Below are 24,230 nucleotides of genomic sequence, written 5' to 3' on the forward strand. Positions count from 1 at the left end.
ATGATGCTGTGGGGACAGGAGGGAGTATGAGTAACAAGGCTCTTTTCTGTGTGTAAAGCTAGTACTGAAGTAACTTCTCACGCACATTTTTTGTATCCTTATGTGTGCATATAAGCATGTGGGTGTGTGTGTATATGTGGATGTAGGAGTATGTGTGTGCATGGGAGTACATTTGTGTGGGTGCAGAGGTGAGAAATAAAAGTATGTCTTCTTCAACTGGCTCTCTGTTTTATTTTTTGAGACAGGATCCCTCATTGAACCTGGAGTTTGCCTTCCCCCAACTCTTAACTGGTGCCCAGCGAGCCCCAGCAATCCTCCTGTCTGTGCCTCTCACTAGAGTTACAGACATACACAAACATGCTTGGCTTTTTTATGTGAGTGTTGGGAATCCAAACTCAGGTTCACATGCAAGCACTTCATCCACTGAAACATTTCTCAAGATTTTTTTTCCGAGTAGTTTCTCTGTATAGCCTTGGCTATCCTGAACTTAATTTGTAGACCAGGCTAGCCTTGAACTCACAGAGATCCACCTGCCTCTGCCTCCCCAAGTGCTGAGATTATAGGTGTGTGCCACCACACTTGACAGCTATCTCCCAAGATCTTAAACAGTGACTTTAAATTTTCTGCTACTTCCCTTGTCATCCAGCCTACTTCTGTTTGCTAGGAACCTTCTACACCCCAGAAGGAAAATGTAGAGAAGGACAGATGTCTGTGTTAGCCAGCTTTCTGTTGGAGCAAACACCAGAGGTAGATCTGCTATGAAGGAAAGAAGTTTATTTCAGCTCACAGCTTTGGAGTTTCAGTCGGTGATTGATCACTCCATTGCTTTTGGGACTATGGTCCAGGACGTGTTTACTTCATAGCCCAGTGCCAGGGAGACCAGAAGAGGAAGGGCTAGGGTACCACATTCCCCTCAAGGACATGCCCCAAGTCCAAAGCCTCTCATTAGGTTCCGGCTCTTAAAGGTTAAGTATTTACTAATGGTATAGATTCCTGAGCAATCATTCAGCACTATATTAAGTTTTTATTACTGTAATAAAGACCATGACCAAAAGCTACATAGGGAGGAAAGCATTTATTTCATCTTATTCATCCGGTTAACAGTCCATTGCTGAGGCGCATCAAGGCAGGAACCTGAGGCAGAAACTGAAGCAGAAGCCATGGAGTTGTGCTGCATACTGGTTACTCCTCCTGTTGTTTGTTTGTTTTATAAGTTTGCTTTTTAAACAACCTGGCCAAGGCTGGTACTATCCACAGTTGGCTGGGCCCTCTGACATCAATCATCAACTGAGAAAATGGCCACAGACTTCCCTACAGGCCAATCTGATGGAGGCATTTTCTCAAATGAGGTTCCCTCTTCTCAGATGACTCTAGATTATGTCAGGTTGACAAAAACCTAGTCAACACAAATGGCTTTTGTTTTGTTTTGTTTTTTGATTTTTCAAGACAGAGTTTCTCAGTCAGTGTAGGCTTGGCTGTCCTGGACTCACTTTGTAGACCAGGCTGTCCTTGAACCCACAGAGATCCGCCTGCCTCTGCCTCCCAAGTGCTGGGATTACATGCGTCCGCCACCAGGCCTGGCTCACAAATGCCTTTTATGGAACATTCTAGATCCAAACTATAGCAGTATAGTTGGTAGTTGAATCATAGAGTCACTTAACCAAAACATACTTAGAGAGACTCACCTGAATGACTAAGTTATATATTTAAATGCTGGGGTTGTAGCTGAGAGGTAAAACATGTGCTTAGCATGAGTGGGACCTGGACTCAATGCTCCAGCATTAAAAAAGTAGATATTTAAAATGTAATATGAGCTGGGCATGGTGGCACACACTTGAGAGGCAGAGGCAGGCAAATCTCTGAGTTCCAGGCCAGCCTGGTCTATAAAGTGAGTCTATGACAGCCATGGCTACACAGATAAACCCTGTCTTGAAAAACCAACCAACCAACCAACCAAAAAACAAAAAAGCCCAAACCAAACCAAACAAAAAACCAAACCAAACCAAACAAAATTTAACTAAAATAATGTAATATATACAGTACTCAGCATTATTATTCATAATAGCCCGAAAATGGAATCAACCTGAATTTTCATCACCTAATGAGTGGATTATTATTAATCTGGAAGAAAGAATGAAACACTGACACTTGCTGCTGCTAGGGTGAAGCTTGAGAATCTTCGGTCACAGAGACCAGGTACAAAGGCCACAGGCTGGATGACAAGCTGGGCAGAAAGAGTGGTGATTTCCAGGGTTTGGAGGAGCAGAGAATGGGGTGTCTCAGGGTTTGGTTTTGTTTTCCTTTTTGATGGAAATGTTCTGAAGTAGATGGTGTTGATGGTTGTACAGTATTGTAAATCTGTTGAAACTCACTCAGTTCTGTACTTAGTTTCAGGGGCAAAAATGTAACTTTAATCTCACAACACACTTTGTAACTGCATCTATAGGTCATGTATATTCTTGTACCTAGAGTAAATGCAGTTAGAGGATAATATGTGCCAAATAGTTTTTAGTTTGTTTGTTTTTAGATTTGTTTTACATTTTTTATTTTTCTAGAGATGCTTTCTCTATATAGCCCTGGCTGTTTTCAAACTTGCTCTGTAGACCAGGCTGACCTTGAGCTCACAGAGATCGACCTGCCTCTGCCTCTTGAGTGCTGGGGTTAGAGGCATGCACCACCAACAACTAGCAGTACAGTTTAAAAAAAATTCTTCCTCTGCTATGCCAAGCACTTAAAAAGTATTCTATAAATACTTATTGAGTTATCTATGTTTGCTATTTCCAGTTCATTAGTGTGGACACGTTTCAGGTTAGTCACAATTACCTATTCTTACAAAAGACAATGTTCTTTAAGTTATGAGCTTTTGGTAAGAGCTGTTCATTTTACGTGTGTAAGCTGTGTGATTATTTTTTTTCCTAGATGGAAAATAGCTTCCTTGCTTTATTGATCACAAAGGCAGTATCTGACACAGATGTTCAGCTCTAACCTCTCTGGACTGGCCTTTGTCTTTCAGAAGTTTCTAAATGGTTCCACATCTGCACAAGGTCCTGCTTCTTTCTTGTTTGCCTCTTGTTCTTGTCCCTGTCTTCTCTGTGTCTTACATCAGCTTGGCTTTCATCATTCTCTTCCTACTGGCTTCTGAGATGCCTTCTCTGAAGCAGGAATTCAGGATGGAATTTTACTTTTCTCCAAGGGTCATGTATATCTGGTTTGCAAATAAAGAGGAATAGAGTGTTTGATGTTTGATCCACAAAATCAGTATCCTTGATTTCTAACTTTTTTCTTCTCATTTTTGTCTCAAGGTTTTCCAACATCCAAACCTGTCTGTGTTTCCCTGACCTATTTAAAGTACTCATTCAGATACTGCATATCTCTTGTTGGGAAGGAAGTAATGAAATTCTAGGACTCTTCCCTTTGCTATAGTGCTCAGTGTACATCTGGCTAAGACATGCATGGTTGCAGTGATAGTTGCTGTTTGCTTGTAAGGCAAATATTATTGACTTTTATTTTGGAGTTATTGTTCAGGAATGAGCATAATTATCTGGACCTCTTTTATAGATAATAGCAAGCTTGAATGGGTAGTTTATCTGAGCTAGGAGGAAAGCCTAAGTGATGAACTCTCGATAATGATCTCTGGTTGATGGTACTGTCTTAGTCACTATTCTAGTGTTGTGAAGATACACCATGACCAAAGCCATACTTATAAAGAAGAAAGCATTTAATTGGGGACTTGCTTACAGTTTCAGAGGATTAGTCTAGTGTCATCATGATGAGAGCATGGCACACTTGGCACTGGAGCATTAGCTGCGAGCTACATCCTGAACTGCAGGCAGAGAAACACTCTAGGCCTGGAGTGGGCTTTTTGAAACTTCAAAGCCTACCCTAAGCGATACAATCCTCTTAAGGCCACACCTCCTAATTCCTCTCAAGTAGTGCCATTCTCTCCTGACCTAACATTCAAATATGTGAGCCTATAGGGGCTATTCTTATTCAAACCACCACATTCTACTTTCTGGCATCCATAGGCTGGTAGCCATATCATAATGCAAAAATTCATTCAGTCTTTCTTCAAAAGTCACCATAGTCTTATCAATCTCTGAGACTCATGGCAAACTATTAACTGTAATCTCTGAAAATCAAAATAAGAAAGCAGACCATATACTTCCAATATAAATGGCATAGAATATACATTACCATTCCAAAAGGGAGCACAGTGAAGAAATACTGGACCAAAGCAAGACTGAAAACCAGCCGGGCAAACTCAATTCTGCATTTCCATGTTTGATGTCAAAGCCTTCTTCAGAACTCCAACTCCTTCCAGCTATGTTGACCACAACACACCTTTTTCTCTTGGGCTGGGTTCTACACTTGTCTACAGCCCTTGTTGGTGGGTATCCTATGACTTTGGCATCTCCAACAGCTTGCTTTTAGTTTCCAACACAACCCAGACTTCACCTTCCCAGCTTCACACAATGACCTCTATTGTTTTTAAAATTATCTGTAGGCCCGGCTAGCAATCAATCAAGACATAAACACTTGTTATATTTTAAAATAGCCTTAGTTAACCTGGGGCAGGGCAGATATCAATCCTCTAAACTACCTCCCATAGTGGGGCAGGCATGGGATCCCTGTCTCAATACCATGCCATCTACTTCTAATAACTTCTATCAAGCTACCTCCCACCCATAATCCCAAATACTTGCTCATGTTCTTCATCTGGGCTGGATTCTCCATCCACGCTGCGGGCCATGTGCTTCTCTAGCTAACCATGGCGGCCTTCCTCTCTTCCCTTCAGGTTTCTCTCCTTTCTCTCCTCCTGGCAGTGCTTCTTCCCAGAATTCCTCTCTCTCCAAGCCCCGCCTATCTCTTTGCCCTGCCCAGGTGAGATGGCTTTTTATTAAGCAAAAGGTGGGTCAGACAGCAAGCAGTAATTAGTATCAAAATACATCAGACCATCCCTCAACAGACCTCTCTAGGCCTTCATGCAGTGACACATGTTTGACCTCAGTGGCTTTTTTTTTTTAACTGAGAAGAGAGATTCCACAACACCTTCCTTCCCTCAGTCTGTCTGTCTATCTATCTTTCTTTCTTTCCTTTTGGGTTTTTGAGACAGTTTCTTTGTGTAATGGCTGTGGCTGTCCTGGAACTCTTCTTTCTTTCTTTTTTCCTTTCTTTATTTCTGCCTTCCTTCTTTTTGGCAAAGCATTTATTTATTTATTTATTTATTGTATGAATGCTTTATCTGGGCTTCAGATCCCAGTATAGATGGTTATAAGCCACCATGGTTGCTGGGAATTAAACTCAGGACCTCTGGAAGAGTAGACAGTGCTCTTATCCACTGAGCCATCTCTTTAGCTCCTGGAACTCTCTTTGTAGACCAGGCTGGTCTTGAACTCACAGAGATCTGCCTGCCTCTGCCTCCTGAGTGCTGAGATTAAAGACATGAGCTACCACCACCCAGTTCTTTGGGGGTTTTATATGTTGGTTTGTTTTTTCTCACTTAGAACTAATTTATGTATATAAAAAGGAATAGAAAAGTAAAATAATTATGATAGCAATAAGTGATAGCAGTGTCTAAATCCATTCTGCTCCCCTGGGGTCCTCCCTCTCCTTCTTTCTTCTTTCTTTTCTTCCTCCTATCCCCCATTTTTGGCAAGGTTTTATATTGCGCACACTGATATTGAACTTTCTATGTGGCCAAAGATGATCTTGAACTCCTGATCCTTCTGCCTTTACCTTGCAGAAGCTGCGCTTACAGGTGTGCACTCTCACAGCTGGTTTCTGTGGTGCTTGGGATTGAACTCAAAGCTTTATGCAAGGCAAGTAGTCTGTCAAGTTTATGTTCCAATTTTTTTTATTAATTAAAGGCAGAGACTTGCTGTGCTACCTAGGCTGGCCCTCAGACTCATTCTGCCACCTATATTGGGTACAAGTTTTCAGTGGTTCTCCTTGCTTAGCCTCCTAGTGTTAGAATTTCAGAAGTGTTCCATGATGCCTGGCTTTCCTAGAATTGCTTGATATAGTTAGTTATCTCCACTTCAAACCCAGGACCTTTTCACAGGCTAGGCAAGAAGTCTGCCACTGAGGCACAGCTCAGCCCTCTTTCTTACAGCCATATTGGAGGCATCACCTTGAGGAAACTGATCTTTCAAGGGGAAAGCTTCTTGTCCCAGATGTGGCAGGGTTCAGACCCAGAATCTCTGACATTGTGCTAGCACTCAAGCCTTACCTCTGCCATCCTGCCACAGTGGTGACCAAACAAAGCCTTCCCACCCCTGAAGGTCTGAGCTTGTTCCAGTCTCCGAATGGCAGCTGCTTCTCTGTTGTTTCTGTGCATGTGTGCTTGGCAAAGCCTGTATCATCCTTTCTTCTTCCCCCTCCCTACACACTGTGCCTGGAATCTAGGAGCAGGGCTTTTGCCTGGGTGCCTCACTTTTCATCTGTTTAGCGTTTTACTCTTAGTCTCTGGTTTTTTCTTTCTTTCTTTCTTTCTTTTTTTTTTCCATTTCCTCTCTAGAATGCATCTTCTTGTTTGTTTGTCTGTTAGTTTGAGACAGGGTCTCATGTAGCCCATGTTGGCTTCAAATTTGCTATATAGCAGATGACTTCCTCAGTGCTGGGATTGCAGGTATATCCTTATATACCCAGATTTAGAATGCTCTTCTTAAGGACTACAAGAGAGATAAAGACAATCTTGCCTGAAGGTTTGAGGAAATACAAGTTTTTTTTAGCTGGTGGCCGAGTTTCTTCTCAAGGCTGTTTGCACACTCCTAGTTGTTCAGTGAAAGGAGGTTGTCTTCCTCACATGCACAGGAAAGGGTCTAAATGGACACAGTCTGCTGGCAGCCCAGCTAAGGTTGTGGTGCCAAGAAAGGCATCTCCTCCTTAGCCATGCTTCCTTCGTTACACACTGGTGTGTCTGTGCATTGAACACATTAAGTTTGGATCTGGGCCCAGCTCTGTTCCCTGAAGAGGAGAGAACCCTGATGTTGAGTAGAAGGAAGGGGCGAAAGGGCAGGGCCACTTGGAGGAGAGTGTGTAGAGAGAGGAGCAACGTGAAGAGTCAGGGTTGAGGCAAGCCCCTGCTTAGATCTGGTGTGCTCTCCCTTTCCAGGGCAGGCCCAGTGGCTGCTATTCAAGCTGGGGTTTGCCCATTTTCCTGTCTCCCTATGCTTGTCCTGTCTTCCAAAAAGACTCTATGTTTTGGGTTTCCCTTTCTTCCCATATATTATGCAGGAGCCTATGGCAGGAGAAAGAAGATAGACCCTTCTGTTACATACCAGCATGGACACTCTGCTTATAAGGAGTAGAACTTTCTACAGGTATCTTCTGAGTCACTGGGCCTTGTGGAATCTGAGAACACCATTACCCTTGCTCTCTCCCACTCCATACTCAACCTCACTCTGCTTTTCCCCTGTCCCAGCAAGAAGCATGATATTTCCTAGTGATTTTTACACACACATACACACTGTTTGCCTGTCTCTGCCAGTTTGATTACTTTAAACACAAGCAGCCTTGTTCTGAGCCTATTCATTCATATATTTACTCAATAAGCAGTGTGTGTGTGTGTGTGTGTGTGTGTGTGTGTGTGTGTGTGTGTGTGTGTGTGTGTTTTAACCTATATCTTCAAGGCTCCAAACTGCTGTTTCTAAGCTGGTATCACTTGTCACTGATGCCTATTTTCACAAACCCAGGTATTCATCTTGAGTAATAGAGTAACTCTATTCCAAAGAGCAACGGCCTCAATTTGAGTTCTGCTCTCACTCAGGAGAGCCTGGATCAGGTCCTTCACCCTATGGCTCATGCTTTCCTCCCTTCCTTGTTGCTTACCTGCTTTTAGCACATCCTCAAAATTGGTTCATTCACTTCTGGCCTGAGACCCATTCCACTGTTGTCACTGCACTATCCCAGTCTAGACATCTCAGAGAATGTGTAGCATTGGCACAGACCCTACAGAGTACTCTTTGAAGGGAGAATTTGCAAATGAATGTTTTCTCCTTTAACTGTTGCTTTTGAGATTACTTCTCAGAGCAGAGTCAGTCTACCTAGGCTGGTGGTAATGGCACTGAGTCTATTCAGGAAGTCTCCTGACAGCCTCTTCTTACTATGGGTATTGGAGCCTCACTGGGCTTTGGCTGCTTCTCAGAGCTGCCCCACTCAAGGAGCTTCTGGCCGGGCGTGGATGGTGTACACTTTTAATCCTAGTACTTGGGAGGCAGGTGCAAAAGGGTCGCTGTGAGTTTGAAGCCAGCCTGGTCTACTAAGCGAGTCCAGGATAGTCAAGGCTACAGAGAGAAACCCTGTCTCAAAAACCCCAAAAAACAAACAAATAGTGGAGTTGGTCCAGAAGGAAGCCATGGAGGTTTGTTCACCTCACTGTACAGGAGCTACATGAAGGCGATGAGTGTCTCACTGGTGCAGTTTTCTTTTATGAAGCATTGTTGAGGATGAAAGAAAATCTTACTCATTGTTTCTGTCACACCACAGAGTAGATAGGCTTCTGTGAGAGGATGGAATTGAATATTTGACCAGAGATTATTCTCCCCTGCCCCAGACAAGGTTTCTCTGTGTAGCCCTGGCTGTGTAGACCAGACTGGCCTTGAACTCAGAGATCCTCTGTCTTTGCCTCCTGGGTGCTGGGATTAAAGGCGTGTGCTGCTGCCACCGCCACCGCCACCTAGTAAGAGCTTATGGCTGCTTTATTATGGATAAGAAGACTGTTAACCTAGGAGAGAGATGAGCATTTTGTTCCCTTTTTGTTACAAGTCCTCTTAAGCCATCTTGGACAGTAGGCAGCCTTTGGAGGACCTTCCTTGCAGCTTGCCCTGGCCAGGGAATGGTGCTGCCAGGAACCCTGAGGCTGGATAGATACTCCTCTCAACCCAGGTCACCTATGTACAACCCAAACAAATCTCTCCTTTAGTGTTGGGAGTACTAGCAGAAATCCAGTCCTTTCCCTCTTACAGCAACCAGGGCAGTGGATATATGTTGATTTAAGTGTTTATATCCTGAGCTGAAGTTTGATGCAAAGCCCAGGGGACAGCAGCTCTTACTGTAAGGCAGAATCAGGCTGCCCTAGCCTGGCCTAGTCTTCCTTGGAGCTTAGTTCTAGAATTCCACACTTCTTTTTCTAGCTTATCCATTCCTTTATCTGAGGTAGGGAAAGGAGAAGGCTATTTCTGGAAGCTTTTGCTGATTTGCAGGGATTCTTCTCCTAAACAGACCATTTCCACATATATTCCTGAGGAGACTAGGAATTTTCCAGTAATGGTTTACTAGAAGTCACAAAGGGCCAGGTCCATTGTGCACTTTCTGCAGTGCCATCTTATTCTCCCTTTAGGTTTTATTTCCATAACTATTTACCCAGTTGGATGACAAGAGAGCCAGGAAAGAGCCTTCCCCTGCGCAAAGGTCATTTTCTTTATGCCAAGCCCTGCCAACAATAGTGTGTGTTCCAGCAGACTTGGTGGCTAAAGACATGTAGGTTGGTGGGCTTGTTTGTTGGAGATGAATGGACAGAAGGACAGGGCAGGGGAAGGCTGTGAAGAGCTTTGAGGGGAGGTGGAGACAGAGTGGAGAGTACTTAGCTGAAGTGCGGGAAGATGGGAGCAGTTGCTGGCGCCAGGACTAATAAGACAAGAGACAGAATCAAAGTGGGGCCTTGGGCTGGAACCAGGCATCACCCACCAGTGCATGCCTGTCAAGGCCAGGATTGCTGCCTGGTTACTCTCTCTGCTCCTTTAGCATGAGACTTTGAGATGTGTAGTGGGAAGCTTGGAGCCTGGCATTCTGCCTCCTGAGGTCCCTGGCCCATTTCCCCAGAGTTCCCCTGAGGGGAGGCTACCAGCATAGCCTTTTGTGGGTAGGGCTGAGCCACTTCAGACCCTTGGTTTCTGTGTAGCTGTCTGGCATGGAGTGCTGTTCTGTAGACCTGGCTTTGTACTGCTCAGTAGCTAAAGGAATAAGTTTCAGACCCCTGCTGGGAACACAGCAGGGAAAAGAAGGCCCTGCCATCCTCTGTCATCAAAGAAGCCAGCAGAAGGCCAGAGCCTGTGCAGTTACTACTGTGATATGATCATACCATGGAGGGAAAGCACAGTGGCTCCCTAGCACGCCCCAGTCCCCTGGGGGCCCCTCAGGGAGCCTCCCTCCCTTACAGCTATCGGTCTCCTGCAGCTGGCAGCTTTGGACTGGCAACTTGGCAGGACACCTGGACCTTAGGCACATTTCAAACTCTAGAGTTGTCTCTCCCTGTTGTGGAGAATGAAAGAGGAGCCTAAGGAACACCTCCTGCTGCCCTGCTAGGCCCATAGGGGTGCTGTCTGAGGACCTGGTGAGCCTCTTCTCATTGGCCCCACCTAGGGGCTTACAGGGCATTTCATTCAGCAGTCCTGGGTGGTGTCAGAATTGTCAGCCCTGGTATGGATGGCATAATTGCCTCTAGGAGACAGAGCCTGTTTAGGGTTCAGTGCTTCAGTAGGGTTACGAGTCTGGGAGTTATCTGGGCTTGTTTTCAACTCATACTACCTGACTCACCTCTTAGTGAAGTCTCCCTTTGTGCTCTCTTCCTATGGGCCTCACTGAGAGGTGGCCCAGTAAGGTGCCACACTCAAACCAAAATATACTGTTAGCCAGTAGGAATGAATGTGAAGGCCCAGGTACTCTCTGAGTTTTGTTGTTTGCAGGGTGGCTTGATCACCCCAGAGATGGGAACAGAAAGTACTCAAGCTTTGAACTTCTAACCCATTTTTGAGGAAAATCCTCATAACCCTTCAAACCCTTGATTGTGACTATATTTTTAGAAGTACCACCATTTGCCTGAGAGTGACTCCTGCCCAGGCTACACCTCAGGGCACACTTGGAGTTCCTTCTTCCAAATGCTCACAGTTCCAACCTGTGCCCTTTAAGCACATTGACCTTTTGGGATGCTATGAGTTGTCCATCTGTGCAAGGATAGTTAGCTGTCCTACGTAATTATTCTGGCCTGTGTCTAAGCTCAGTCCCTGGAGACAGTTGTGACAATTTTTTATATGGGCCCTGTGTCACAGGGTTATCAGAATGGTACTGGCATAGTAATATTGAATGGTTCAATTTCTTCATATATACAGATTACTGAAGAAAAAAGAAAAAAGTTTGTCTGGGGCCCCACACATCTCGCGGTACCCTGCCCAGAGGTTGCCCATTCTAGTTCTGCTCAGAAGCTCTGGGCCTGCACCAGAAAAGAGGATAAGGGCCTATTGTTTGTCCCTGGGGCTTGAATGGCACTTTGTTTTCCTCCTTCGGCTCTGGCCAAGTGGCTTTAGTGCAGCTGTGGGTATCTCATCTGAAATAAGAAATCCACTCCTAGCAGACTTCATGCTGCTTACTGGATATTATGGGAGTATAGGGCTTTGAGCTACATAGGGGTCTTGTGTTTGTGGCTGCTGGGTAAGGACCATTATGGGACCAAGAGAAGGTACCGTCTTTCTCAAGTGCCTGAGGCTTGGGTCTAGGTGAGAGAAGTATCTGCAGGAGGGAATGCTGGGCCCTGTGGGTGAAGCTGTGGGGCAAAGACAGGAGATGTGGGTTGTGCTTCCGCTTCTCTCCCTGCCCTCCTACCTGTCACTTTTCTAAGATGGTCTTCTAGTTGGAGGTACCTGTTTTGACTGGAGGTCAAAGAAAGGGAAAGGTGGTGCAAGGCCAGTTGAGTAGGGATCATGTTGTTGGGTTTGGCAATCAGGAAGCAGCCTGTTCAGCCAGCTCTGTATTTGGAAACAACTCATCCTGCAAGTACAGGTGAGCTTCCACCTGGCCCAGAGTCACATCTGCTCACTACTCTTCATAAGTCACACAGCAGGCTTGGCCGTTTGCTAAATTCACTAGCCCCAGACCAGGAGGCAGAGCTGTCCTCACCCAGTGATTCTGAGAGGGCTCCTCAGGCCCTTGTAGGTCCTCAAGCCCAGTTCAAGGGAGCCTTTGGGGCAGAACAATTTTCCTAATAATACTAACACATTACTTTTCTTTTCACCAATGATGTAAAATTAGGTAGACAAAACTGGTGACACTTTTTCAGGACTCAAGCTGCACTTATTCTGCCCCGCAATCCTAGGCCCTTGCCTTCCACTTCATTTAACATTGGCCTTGGTGCAGCCGGGGCACAGTGGTGCACGCCTGTAATGCTAGCACTCTGGGAGGCATTTCATCAACACTAATGTGCTGTCCTTGGGCATATGTTCCTACCTTTCTGTGTGATGAAATGGGAACTAAGTGTTCTATTTACCAGCCATGCAGGTTGTGTGGGAAAAGCACTCCTCTGATCATATGAGTTGCACATTGAACGTGATAGGTTGACAGGATGCTCTGATATAAAACTGTGGTTATTACTGGCTGTGGCTACACAGATTTGAGTGCTGTCTAAATTGTTTGTTTGTCTTCAAAAGTGAATGTTGGTGTGTCTGTTGCTTCAAAGGAGACAGCTTTGTTATGTATCGCTTTGGTGAAGTTAGAGCTTGTCCTGAGCTGGCTACCTTTAAATACCTACAGGCTTTGACCTCAGTGCCGGCATTTTGTTAATTCATTTCAATCTGTGTCATGGTCCTGTCCAAAAGAACATCATAATTCAGGAAGCCAGTATTTTCCAGATGACCATCACATGAAATTATAAAATCATGTTGGGAAAAAACACCCATTTACAATTGAGACAGGCCAGTGAATTTTAAAGTCACAGAGTAGGAACAGTTCATGAGGTTTGAGATTCCCTGTCACAGTGAACTGCTTGTCTATTGAGTTTGGATGCAGTGTCAAGGGAGTGGCCTCAGTCATCTAGAGGTTATTAAGATATTTCTTCCTTTTGTAACTACATGACTAGGCAAGTCTAGGTTTTCCTCAAAATCAACATCACAGTAGATTAAACATAAGTACACATGTGATGGGTGCTGAAGGTTGAACCTAGGTCATCACACAAGTTAGGTATGTGCCCAGTCTTCAATAAAATGTTGGTAAGTTGCTGGGTATGGTGGTTTTAATCCCAACACTTAGGGAGGCAGAGGCAGGCCGATCCCTGTGAGTTTGAGGCCAGCCTGGTCTTCAAAGCGAGTCCAGGACAACCAATGCTACACAGGGAAACCTTGTCTTGAAAAACCAAAAAAAATTTTTTTCTTTGTAAATTAAAAAAGATTATTTTGATGAAATTTTTGAAGTGCTGGAGGTATAATCCAGGGCCTCATGCATGCTAGCTAAGTGCTATACCACAAAATTAAACTAGAGCCCTAAGATTTCTTTTCTTTTCTTTTTTGAGACAGGGTTTCTCTGTGTAGCCTTGGCTGTCCGGGGCTCACTTTGTAGACCAGGCTGGTCTGGAACTCACAGATCCGCCTGCCTCTGCCTCCCGAGTGCTGGGGATTAAAGGCCTACGTCACCACTGCCAGGCGCTCGTCTCTCTCTCTCTCTCTCTCTCTCTCTCTCTCTCTCTCTCTCTCTCTCTCTCTCTCTCTCTCTCTCTCCCCCCCCCCCATCCCCCCCTCTGTGTGTGTGTATGTTATGTATGATAGTGTGTATGCAGGCTATGGTTGTTATCAGTTGTCTTCCTTGGTTTTTCTCCATCTTGTTTTTTGACACAAGATCTCTGACCTTGAGTTTTACCAGAGTGGCTAGACTGGCTACTCAGAAAGCCTTGGGGACCCTCCCACCTCTACTTCCCCAAGGCTGGTTATAGATATACACTGCTGCGTGTAGTTTTTTATAGGTGCTGAGACTGGAACTCATGTCTTTGTGCTTGCTCAATAATCACTTTATTGGGTTGTTTATTATTTTTAAAATTTTATGTGCATTGGTGTTTAGCCTGCATGTATGTCTATATGAGGGTGTCAAAACCTATGGAGCTGGAGTTACAGTTGTGACCTGCCATGTGGGTGCTGGGAATTGAACGCGGGTCCTCTGGAAGAGCAGCCCTACTGACTTGTCTTTTGAGACTGGGTTAGAATGAGGATTGTCCAGGGAATGTGCATTTTAGTCTTAGCTGCCAATTTTTTGAGACAGGATCTCACTCTGTATATCAAACTGACCTGAAACTCACTATGAAGCTTAGACTAGTCTCAGTTTTGTGGTACTTTTTCTGCCCCAACCTCTTGAATTATAGTATTATAGGCATGAGTTACCATACACAGTTCCCCACCCTCACCCCCAACTCCCTGTTTTGATACAAGGCTTCATTATGTAGTTCATTCAGGCTGCTCTTGAACTCAAGAGCCCAAGTGATCACCCTGTCCCAGTCTTCCAAACATCTGAGACTGTAGGCACACATAACTGTCTGGCTAGAATTCTTCACCCTTTGTTTTGAGATTTGAACCTGCCATCCCTTGTCTCTGCCTTCCACGTACTGTTAGTACAGGCTTGGTTGGCAAAATTCACCCCTTTAAAAGTGTGTAATTCGGGCTGGAGAGATGGCTTAGAGGTTAAGAGCACTGAGTGCTCTTCTAGAGGTCCTGAGTTTAATTCCCAGAAACCACAGGGTGGCTCATAACCATTTATAATGTGATCTGATGCCCTCTTCTGGCTTGCAAGTGTACATGCAGGCAGAGCACTGTAACACAAAATAAATAAATAAATCTAAAAAAAAAAAAAAAAAAAGAAGTGTGTAATTCAGTAGTTTAAAATTAAGTATTTTAAAAATATATTTACAAGGTTGTATAACCATCTTCACTATCTAATTTTAGACTATTCTTATCACCCTACAAAGAAACCCTGTGTTTATATGCAGTTACTCCCTGTTCATCTCTCTTCCTAGCTCCTGACAACTATTATGTACTTTGTGTCCCTGGACTTTGTTGTTCTGGATACTTCATTTAAACAAGTTGTCTACTTTCCTCCTTTCTTCTCTTGGCAGGCTCCGCGTTGTAATAAATATGTTTTTTAATGTGAATATATTTGTGTATAGCTGTCCCACATGTTATTAATCCTTAAGAACATTGATAGATGTCTGGAGGGTTTCCACCTTTTGCTTATTGTGAACAATGCTGTTATGATTACTATGTACAAGTTTTTGGGTGGACATATATTTTCTGATATCTTGGGTATCTACAAGTAGAATTGCTGGCTCACACAGTAACTGCTTCATTGTTTCAGGAGCTACCAGACTTTTCTCCAAGTGGCTGCACCATTTTATTCCCCTACCAACAATGTAGAAGAGTTCTAATCTTTCCAGGTCCTCACCACCACTTACTATCTCTATTTTTACCACACTCTGATGATTGTGAGTGGCCTCTTGCTTAGTTTGATTTATGTCTCCCCTGTGGCTAGGGATGTGGAGCATCCTTGTACGTGTTTATTGGCCATTTGTATATATCATTCAAAAAAATATCTATTAAGATTGGCATGGCAGCCAGGTGTGGTGGCGCATGCCTTTAATCCCAGCACTCAGGAAGCAGAGACAGGCGAATATTTGTGAGTTCGAGGCCAGCCTGGTCTACAGAATGAGTTCCAGGACAGCTAGGACTATAAAGAGAAACCCTGTCTTGGGGGGGGGGGGAAGATCTACATGGCACCAAGTCTGTTGATTAATTTGGGGTGTGTCTCTATAGTTATCTGTGAACATAAGCATGTTTCCTTTGGCTCAGACCTTTAATTTCTTTAAGTGTTTATTTGATGAGTCCATCCCTCAGTATTGCACTGTATTTGCAGTGCTTGTATTACTCTGTTTAGATTTCACTTTGTTTGTTTAACCTGCTCCTCACTGACAACTTTCTCAGCCATAGGCCTTGTAGCATGGTGCCTCAAAGCAAGTAGTCGGTAGTTTATTGTTTGTTCCTACTGCTTCTGTGAAAAAGCCAAGTCTCATCTAAAGATGCTCAGGATGATGGGGCGACTTTTCTTGAGACACGTCTCTGGTTAGTGGAAGCAGATGAAGAACAGGAGTTTTATTTCACAACCCACTGCTCCCTCCAGCCATCACCTTGCATAAGCCTCTTGTACTATTCTTACTCTTCATGGGCTTATATTTGGGTCTCTGTTATACATTGCAGCCCAAGGCATGATAGAATAGATTATAGCTGGTCCCACAAAGGTTGGCTATTGGGGAGTCACTGTATTGGGCATCTGTAAGGTGCCAGAGTCTCCCAGATATTGCTGAAAATATCTTACCTTGAGGAGTGCTTGTGGCAACTCCACAAATTTATTTGACTGTTCTGCTTCTATAGATGAGGAAACCAAGGCTCAGCACATGATAAATTCCCAAGTTGAAGAGCAAGTTAAGCACTGAACTTGAGAGCTGTGACCTTTTAATACAGTTCTCCATGTTGTGGTGACCCACAACTGTAGGCTCAATTTTCTTAACAATTATTCTTTATTATGAACTCACTAACAGAGCATACCTCACTTACAACCCGACTAACCCAAACAATAGGAAAAGGAGATTAAAGAACACAATAAGGAAACCTTAAGGATATCAATTCTGAAGAAAGATTCTCCTGGTCTACAGAGTGAGTTCCAGGACAACCAGGCTACACAGAGAATCTCTGTCTTGAAAAACCAAAAAGAAAAAGAAAATCCCTCACAGGTGTACCCAGCCAATTGAGTTTTAGTTAATTCCAGAGATAATCAAGTTAACAACCAAAAACTAGTCATCCCACATTATAGTTAAGACAATCCTGAAGCTCAAGCTGTGGTGTTTGGAGAGGAGATGGTAAATCCATGTAAGCTGTGTGTAGGAGGCAGGATTGAGGGCTTATCTCTGTATCCATGGCTTCTGCATTCAAGCGACGAAAAAATATTGGGAAAATATGTTAATGTTGTTGCTGGCATATAGTATATTGTTATTCCTGTGTTGGTTGCTGCCTGTGTGTGTACTGAGCATGCACCGACTTCCCCCCTTTATTTCCTATGTAATACAGTATGGCAGTTATGTACATAGCATTTTCCTTCTGTCGTGGTTGAGTCATAGAGATTGTTTAAGTGTATGGAAGGTGGACAGGTAGTCATATCCATGAAGCACATCAGTGTTTGCAAATAGGCTCTTTTTTTTTTTTCCAAATAGGTTTTGATATCTGAAACAGTTTTAGAATCAGTCCTGTTTTTATACCAGGCAATTGCAGTAACGTTGGTGTTTTGGGGGGTATTTCACAGTTGGGAAAAAAAAGGATTTATTTATTTATTTATTCATATTTGTGTATGTGCCTGCATACGTTTCCAGAAGAGGGCATTGGATCCCCTAGACTTGTCCTGTGAGCCGCCTGATACGCAGGTGCTGGGAATGGAAGCTAGGTTTTTGCAAAGAGCACTAAGTGTTCTTAACTGTTGAGCCATCCCTCTAACCCCATGTTCTTTTTTTTTTTTTTTTTTTTTTTTTTTTAGATTTTTATTTATTTATTTACTTTTTATGTTTGAGTGCTCTATCTGCATGTATGCCTGCTTACCAGCAGAGGGCACCAGATCTTAGTACAGATGGTTGTGAGCCACCATGTGGTTGCTGGGAATTGAACTCAGGACCTCTGGAAGAGCAGTCAGTGCTCTTAACCTCTGAGCCATCTCTCCAGCCCCCCAGCCCCATATTCTTTCGGAGAATTTCTTTTGTTAGATTTTCTGCATCATTTGAAAACAACAGAATGAATGAGTCTTCCCTCTCAGCCTGGTGTGTGTAACTTGTTCCATCTGCCACCAAAACTAGAGTATCACTCAGGTTGAGCCTAAGCATTGCCAGTATCCCTAGAGCACCCTGGGAAAAGGATATCTCCTTACTGCCTGAGGCCCTATTCCTGATCCAAGCAAATTCACCCTAAAGCTAGTGCCTTTTCCTGACTAGATTGAGTGAATTAAGTTCTTTAGATTTGGACCGCAGGTATAACCAATGTTTTATGATCATGAGGTTCTTAACTCTCCCCTCAGTACATTGGAGGTAAATGTCCCATCCTATATTTTGCCCATGATATGAGAATGTTGGTGTAATATATCTAAAGGAATTCTGAAGAGTGGCCAAGATTTGTTGTAGAAATGTCTCCTCAAGCATTTGTGGTCTTGGCCTTGCTCCTGAGTGGTGCTCAGGCCTCAGGGGACCAAACTGTCCAGATCTACATCTACCCAGTGACTCACCCCCAGCAGCAGTTGTCACAGGCCACAGCAGCATTAGGAGCAGGGCTTCTCAGTGCCGCTTTCTAGATGATTCTCTCATCTCAGTATTCCTGGGCTCAGCTCTGCTTTGAATGACTAGGGCTCACCTTCCGGAATCAATGTTTACTTGATTTTGTCAGATTTCTTAGTGGAAGCACTCTTTCTTGTCTACAGACAGGAAAGGAATCAGAAGCTGATACTATCCGTTCTAACAAAAGATGGAGAAGACATGAAGGCAGGATCCTGAAGGGTCGGCTTCCACTGGTTCTTCAGGAGCTTTGTATCCAGACTGTGCCTACCTAGGACCCTGGCCCCCCTCAGGGCAATGTGTACCTTATCAGCAGCTTTCCTGCATGTGCCAGAACCAGGCGGGGAGGGGGGGCCCTTTTTGAGTACTTACCCTTCAGTTCAGGAGGCCACACAAAAGAGAACAGTGGGCTTTTGACTGTGCTGCCCCTAGTAACCTTGTCAAAGCTCAGCTGAGTGCTTTGTTTTTTGTGTGCCTCCAAGAGTGGTTGGTCTTAGGGCCACTACCACAAAGGCAGTCGCTGTAGCATGTAGCATTTAAAAGGCTACTTGCCAATGAAATCTAATATAAGCACACAGACCTAGACAATGTGGCCTGGTAAAGGCTCTGTCTCTTGGCCCCAGTGGGAAAAAGGACCACCATGTCATCTGTTTCCTGGTGGACAACCTGAGGTGACATTAAGTCTCAGCAGGAAAAAGCTCAACCTCCTCTGCTGCTTCTCCTATGCCAGCTGGCTGGCTTTCCTAGTCCTCCCGCCTTTGAACATTCAAATGTCATTGCCCTCTCCTGGCCCTTTCCCACCTGGTTTTGTTTTTGGTTTGAGGCCCCTGGGTGCGTGTGCATGTGCGTGTGCACACACACATTGCTGCCATTGTTACTCTCTATCAGGGAAAGGAGAGGAGACATTCTGGATACAGTCTTAGGGATCGGTACGGAGTAGAGAGTGGGCTAGATCATTGTTCAAGGGGCTGTGGGAACACCTCTGGTTGGAGACGGCAAACCCTGCTTGGCAATGACGGTAGATCCTGTCTCAGACTTTTGACAGAAGGATATGGGCTGTAGACCCAAAGCTCTGGGCCAGCCTGCCCTCATACAGTGATGAAGGAAGGTAACAAAGGTCTCTTGTGGAACTGGCAGAACTGCCAGAGGTCAGGGGAAGGTCTGCTCTCCATCTAGCTCCAAGTCAGGGCCACCCTGGCCTGTGAAGTGATGTCTGTGAATAATGGAGCCAAAGGCCCAGCCTCCTGTGTGCATGTGGACACTGGAGGGCAAAGGTCAGTTTTCTAAGGCACGAGTCTCCTGGACAGCAATGAGGGAAAGTGTAGCCACTGGTTTATGAGTAGCACTCACTGCTCATGTAGAGCCAGAGAGCTCTCATATTTGCTTGGGAGGAGACCTTTCCCTCAGTTCAGGAGGAGGAGAGCCGATAAGGCCCCATGGCTTCTGGCTCTTTATCTAAACTGCAAACAGCCCAGATGCCTGCCAAATCATAAGGTGGTGGGAGGCTCTGTGCATGTGTGTTCAGGAGGGAGAAGATGATGGGGTGGAGGTCAGAATGCTTTAGTTGATTTCCTCTGTCAATGCCGCAAATCTCCTACATCAACACTTAATAGGAACTGTATCTTTTCTCAGTGTGGACTAGATGGGGCAGGGGATTTTCTATGGCTTTGTTCTCTATTCAGTTCAGGAAACCATCATTAAGAGGAGGTCTGAGGCAAAGACACAGTCTTTATTAATCTGGAATGATCTTTTTGTTTGTTTTCTCCTGGATCCTGGGAACTTCCCCTGGATACTCGGAACTGAACCATTGACTTCATGCATGTTGGTTAACTGATTGTCACTGAGCTACACCCCCTAGCCAGAATGACCCTGATAAGAATGAAGTCGGAGCTAGGCACAGTGGCTCACGCCTGTGATCCCAGCACTCAGGAGGCAGAGGCAGGCAGATCTCTGTGAATTTTAGGCCAGCCTGGTCTGCAAAGGGAGTCCAGGACAGCCAAGGCTACATAGAGACACCCTGTTTCAAAAAACCAGAGAGAGAGAGAGAGAGAGAGAGAGAGAGAGAGAGAGAGAGAGAGAGAGAGAGAGAGAGAGAGAATAACTTTCACAAGGGCCCTCTTATCTTTCGGTTTATCTCCATCCTGACCCGTTTTGTGAAAGGCTCTGTGAAGACTGAATGAATGGATTTCTCCCATATCTCCACCCCCTGCTTTTCTTTCTGTCCTTCCCTTAACCCTGGGTACCTTCCGCTGGTGCCAGTGGGGCCTCTCACCACTTATCACCCACCTCAAACTGCCCTTTCTGTGGCAGAAGGATTCCTGTTACCCTAGGACATCCTGCTACTTGCCTTTGATCTTTTTTGAGCTCTTGTCAAGTGATATCCAGTTATATTCACTTGCCTCTCCTCAGCCCTTCTACCTGCTTTGTTCCTGGTAGGGTTTCTGTATCCCATCCCTGGCCTTTGCTGTTCTGGGGAAAGGTGTTTTGAGATAAGAACAGCTGGTGTGTGTTGGATTAAGCTCTGTAGGGCTTGAGTACTGTTTTAATAGAGAAAGAATGGTTGTGGGGCTTGAGGGCACATGGCGCCTTTCCAGCTTGCCAAGATCCAACTCTCTGTCATGGTTTTACCCATCACCTCAATCACTGTGGCACCTCTCCATACTCAGCTAATGATCTTTCTAAGTCTGGCCTCAGCCTGGAAATCAAGTTTTGCTTGATTATGGGTGGTTATTAGTTGGTAGCATGCTTTACATCCCTGCCAAGGGCAGTTTACATGGATTCTCATATTTAATCTTCCCGAATGAATATCTGAGGCTGAATTATTCTTGTTTTTTCAGTCTCAGGCAAGTGAGCTTCCCCCAGGCAACCTGGTTTATAAACACTGGGGGTAGGGATAGGATTTGCTGGACCCTGACCTGAAGCAGAACCTCTGCAACAGGAGGTGTTGGGGTTGTTTTCTCACTCTGATGCACTCACTGAGCACGTGTTAGAGCCCTGTGTGCCAGAGTTCTCCGCGTGGCCCTCCCCCTGTGACCCTTTCTTTCAGTCTCCTCAGCTGCATCACAGCTTCTTCCGGCTCTTCATACTTTCTCATATACAAGTTGTTTCAAACCCTTGACCACTTGAGAGACTAAATTTCTGGGAGGCAGAGGCCATGCTTCATCTCACTCTCTATTCTACATGTGTAATATTGGCAAAATTGCTGGGGAAGATGGCCTTGATCCCGTGGAAGCTAGTCATCATCCTTTAGGTATGAATTATCATTTATAGTCAATGAAGAAGCAAGACAAACAGTCTACAGTGGTTTGAGATTTAATTTAGCTCAGTGGCAGAGCATTTAGGCCCTGGATTTGGTGCTTAGTTGGGGTGAGGGTGATAGATAGACATGGATAGAAAAGATGGGACAAAATCATAAACATCAGATTTATGAGAAAATGATCAACATCACTATTCACCAAGGAAAGGCAATCAAAGCCAGGAGACATCTCCTCCCTCCAGTAAGAATGAGTGCTGTCAAAAGGACAAGTGGAGCTGGGTATGTAGAAACATGCCTGTAATCCCGGCACTTGGGCGGTAGAGGAGGTAGAGGCTACTTTTGGCCACATAGAGTTCCAGGCCAGCCTGAACTACATGAAACCCTCAATCAACATCAACCAAAACGAAAACAAGTGTTGGTAAAGGATGTGGAGAGAAAGAACCTGCATACTATTGGTCAGAATGTAAACTAGCACAGGCACTAGGAAACATATACTGGAAGCTTTGAAAAGATTAAAGAACTACCACTTGGTCATGGCTGCATGTCATTCAGTGTCCAGCAGGGGGGTGGCCTGGGTCCCATGCCCAGGCACTGCTTGCTTCTGGACCAGAACTTTCCACTCAGGGGCAGCTAGAGTACTTTAGGGTGAGGCCCTTTGCTTGGGCAGTAGGCCAGGTTCCCAGTCTTGGCAGGGGAACCTGGGCAGATCCAGTGAGATGCAGGCCCGGTGCTTTAGTGGGGGTCAGCACGGAGCTATCAGAGGTGGTGGAGCAGTCCCCAGCAGCTGACCGCCTGAATAAATGGAGTCTCAAACAGTCATGGTGGAGGAATGGTGAGCAAGAGAGCAGAAGCCAGCCAGCCAGCCAGCCTTTATTTATTATACACCTTGGGCAATAGGGAGGGGTTTGAGGGTGAATATGTCTGAGTCACTAGGGCTAAGGGTGCCAGGATACTTAATCTACATACAGTGGTACAGCACCTCATTTACAGGCAGTAACACGGGGTCCTATAACTAGGAGAAAACAGTACTTAATTGTCCTATGTGTGAGGGAATGACTTTTAGGTACAATTAAAGGTCATTTGTTGGAGGCTGGGATCTCAGTATGAGGTGGGGTACTTTCTAGGAATTACCTATGCTTGTTAAAGCTCCTTATCAGGAAAGGGCCTGGCCTGTTGTTCATAATACCAAGACATGGGAATAACCTAGGTGTCTATCAATGGAGGAATGTGTTAAAAATAGTGGCACATACACACAGTTGAATATTATTTGCTATAAAAAGTAATGAGATCCTGTTGGCTATCCAGAGAAGTCACACTTGAACCTTATCCAGCAGAGTCCCAGAGTGGCATACCTTTAGTTCTAGCACTCAGGAGGCAGAGGCAGGAGGATCTCTGCCCAAGTTATTTTTATATAACTGTGTTTGTTTCTCTTAGTTTCTTTCTCTCTCTCTCTGTTTTTGTTTGTTTGTTTGTTGTTGTTGTTGTTGTTTTGTCCTGGACTTGCTTTGTAGACCAGGCTGGCCCAAACTCACAGTGATCTACCTGCCTCTGTCTCCTGAGTGCTGGGAGTGTGCCTCCACACCCAGCGCTTAGTTATTTCTTTTTTTCCCCCAAGATTTATTTATTTTCTTTATTGTATATAAGTGCTTTATCTGCAGAAGAGGGCATCATATCATATTATAGATGGTTGTGAGCTACCATGTGGTTGCTGGGAATTGAACTCAGGACCTCTGGAAGAGTAGACAGTGCTTTTAACTGTTGAGCCATCTCTCCAACCCGCTTAGTTATTTCTTAATCCTGCTATCACACTAATAACTGAGGCTGTTTTTTTTTTAATATTTATTTATTTATTACATATACAGTGTTCTGCCTGCATGTACACCTGCACACCAGAAGAGGGAACCAGATCTCATGATAGATGGTTATGAGCCACCATGTGGTTGCTGGGAATTGAACTCAGGACCTCTGGAAGAGCAGATGGTGCTCCTAAGCACTGAGCTATCACTCCAGCCCCCTAACTGAGACTCTTATATTTGGTTATAAAGCTTTACAGCACAATCTTGAGCATTTAAGTTCCGTTCCTTAACCTTCTATGTTATCCCAATTCCATCTTTGCCAAAATCCCCAAGTTATTTTAGTTCTTTCTTTGCTCCAGCTGAATCTTCTTCATCTCTTCTGCACCTCTGTTTGTGACTGTGTCCCTTGTTGAATCCCCCACTCCATTTTCTAACTTTTCCTCCTCTGGATGGAAGGAAGTCCAGCTCTATTCTCTCCCCTGCTCAGTGGTTGGCTGTAAGCTGTTTCATTGACATGTCAGGGGGACAATTGAGGAGAAGAGTTTATAAAACATTGAGACAGGAGATTCTCAGAATAAGACTTGCAACCAGATATGGGAGGGTAAAGAAATCATCATTTAAATTATAAAATAACCTTATGCCTACAGATCTCAGTGAGTTTGAGGCCCACCTGGTCTACATAGCAAGTTCCTGGACAGCCTGAACTACATATCCATACCCTGTTTCAACAAAATAAATCAAAAAAGGAAACAAAAGAACTACAGTATAATCCAGCATTCTTACTACTGTATATTGAGCCAAAGGAATGCAATCAGATAGAAGAGACAGCTGCACTCTGTGGTTACTGTGGCATTGTTCTTAATACCAAGACATAGGAACAACTTAGATGTCTATCAGTGGAGGAATGTGTTAAAAATAGTGGCACATACACACAGTAGAATATTATTCGCTATAAAAAGTAATGAGATCCTGTTGGTTGGGAGAACATTATAGTATATGAAATAAAATAGGCACAAAAAGAATAGTATGAAATATGAAAAATTGACTTCCTGAAAATTGAGACTTCCAGAGT

The 24,230-nt window shown here is 44.5% G+C and overlaps 1 protein-coding gene across 3 annotated transcripts in view; it reads left to right on the top strand.

Annotated features, from left to right (window-relative positions):
- The window catches only part of Pc (pyruvate carboxylase), a 105,784-nt gene that overhangs the window by 30,285 nt on the left and 51,269 nt on the right, over positions 1-24,230 (top strand). The gene's annotated exons all lie outside the window — the stretch shown is intronic.

This window comes from Acomys russatus, chromosome 5 (assembly GCF_903995435.1).
Source record: "Acomys russatus chromosome 5, mAcoRus1.1, whole genome shotgun sequence".
Classification (NCBI taxonomy): domain Eukaryota; kingdom Metazoa; phylum Chordata; class Mammalia; order Rodentia; family Muridae; genus Acomys; species Acomys russatus.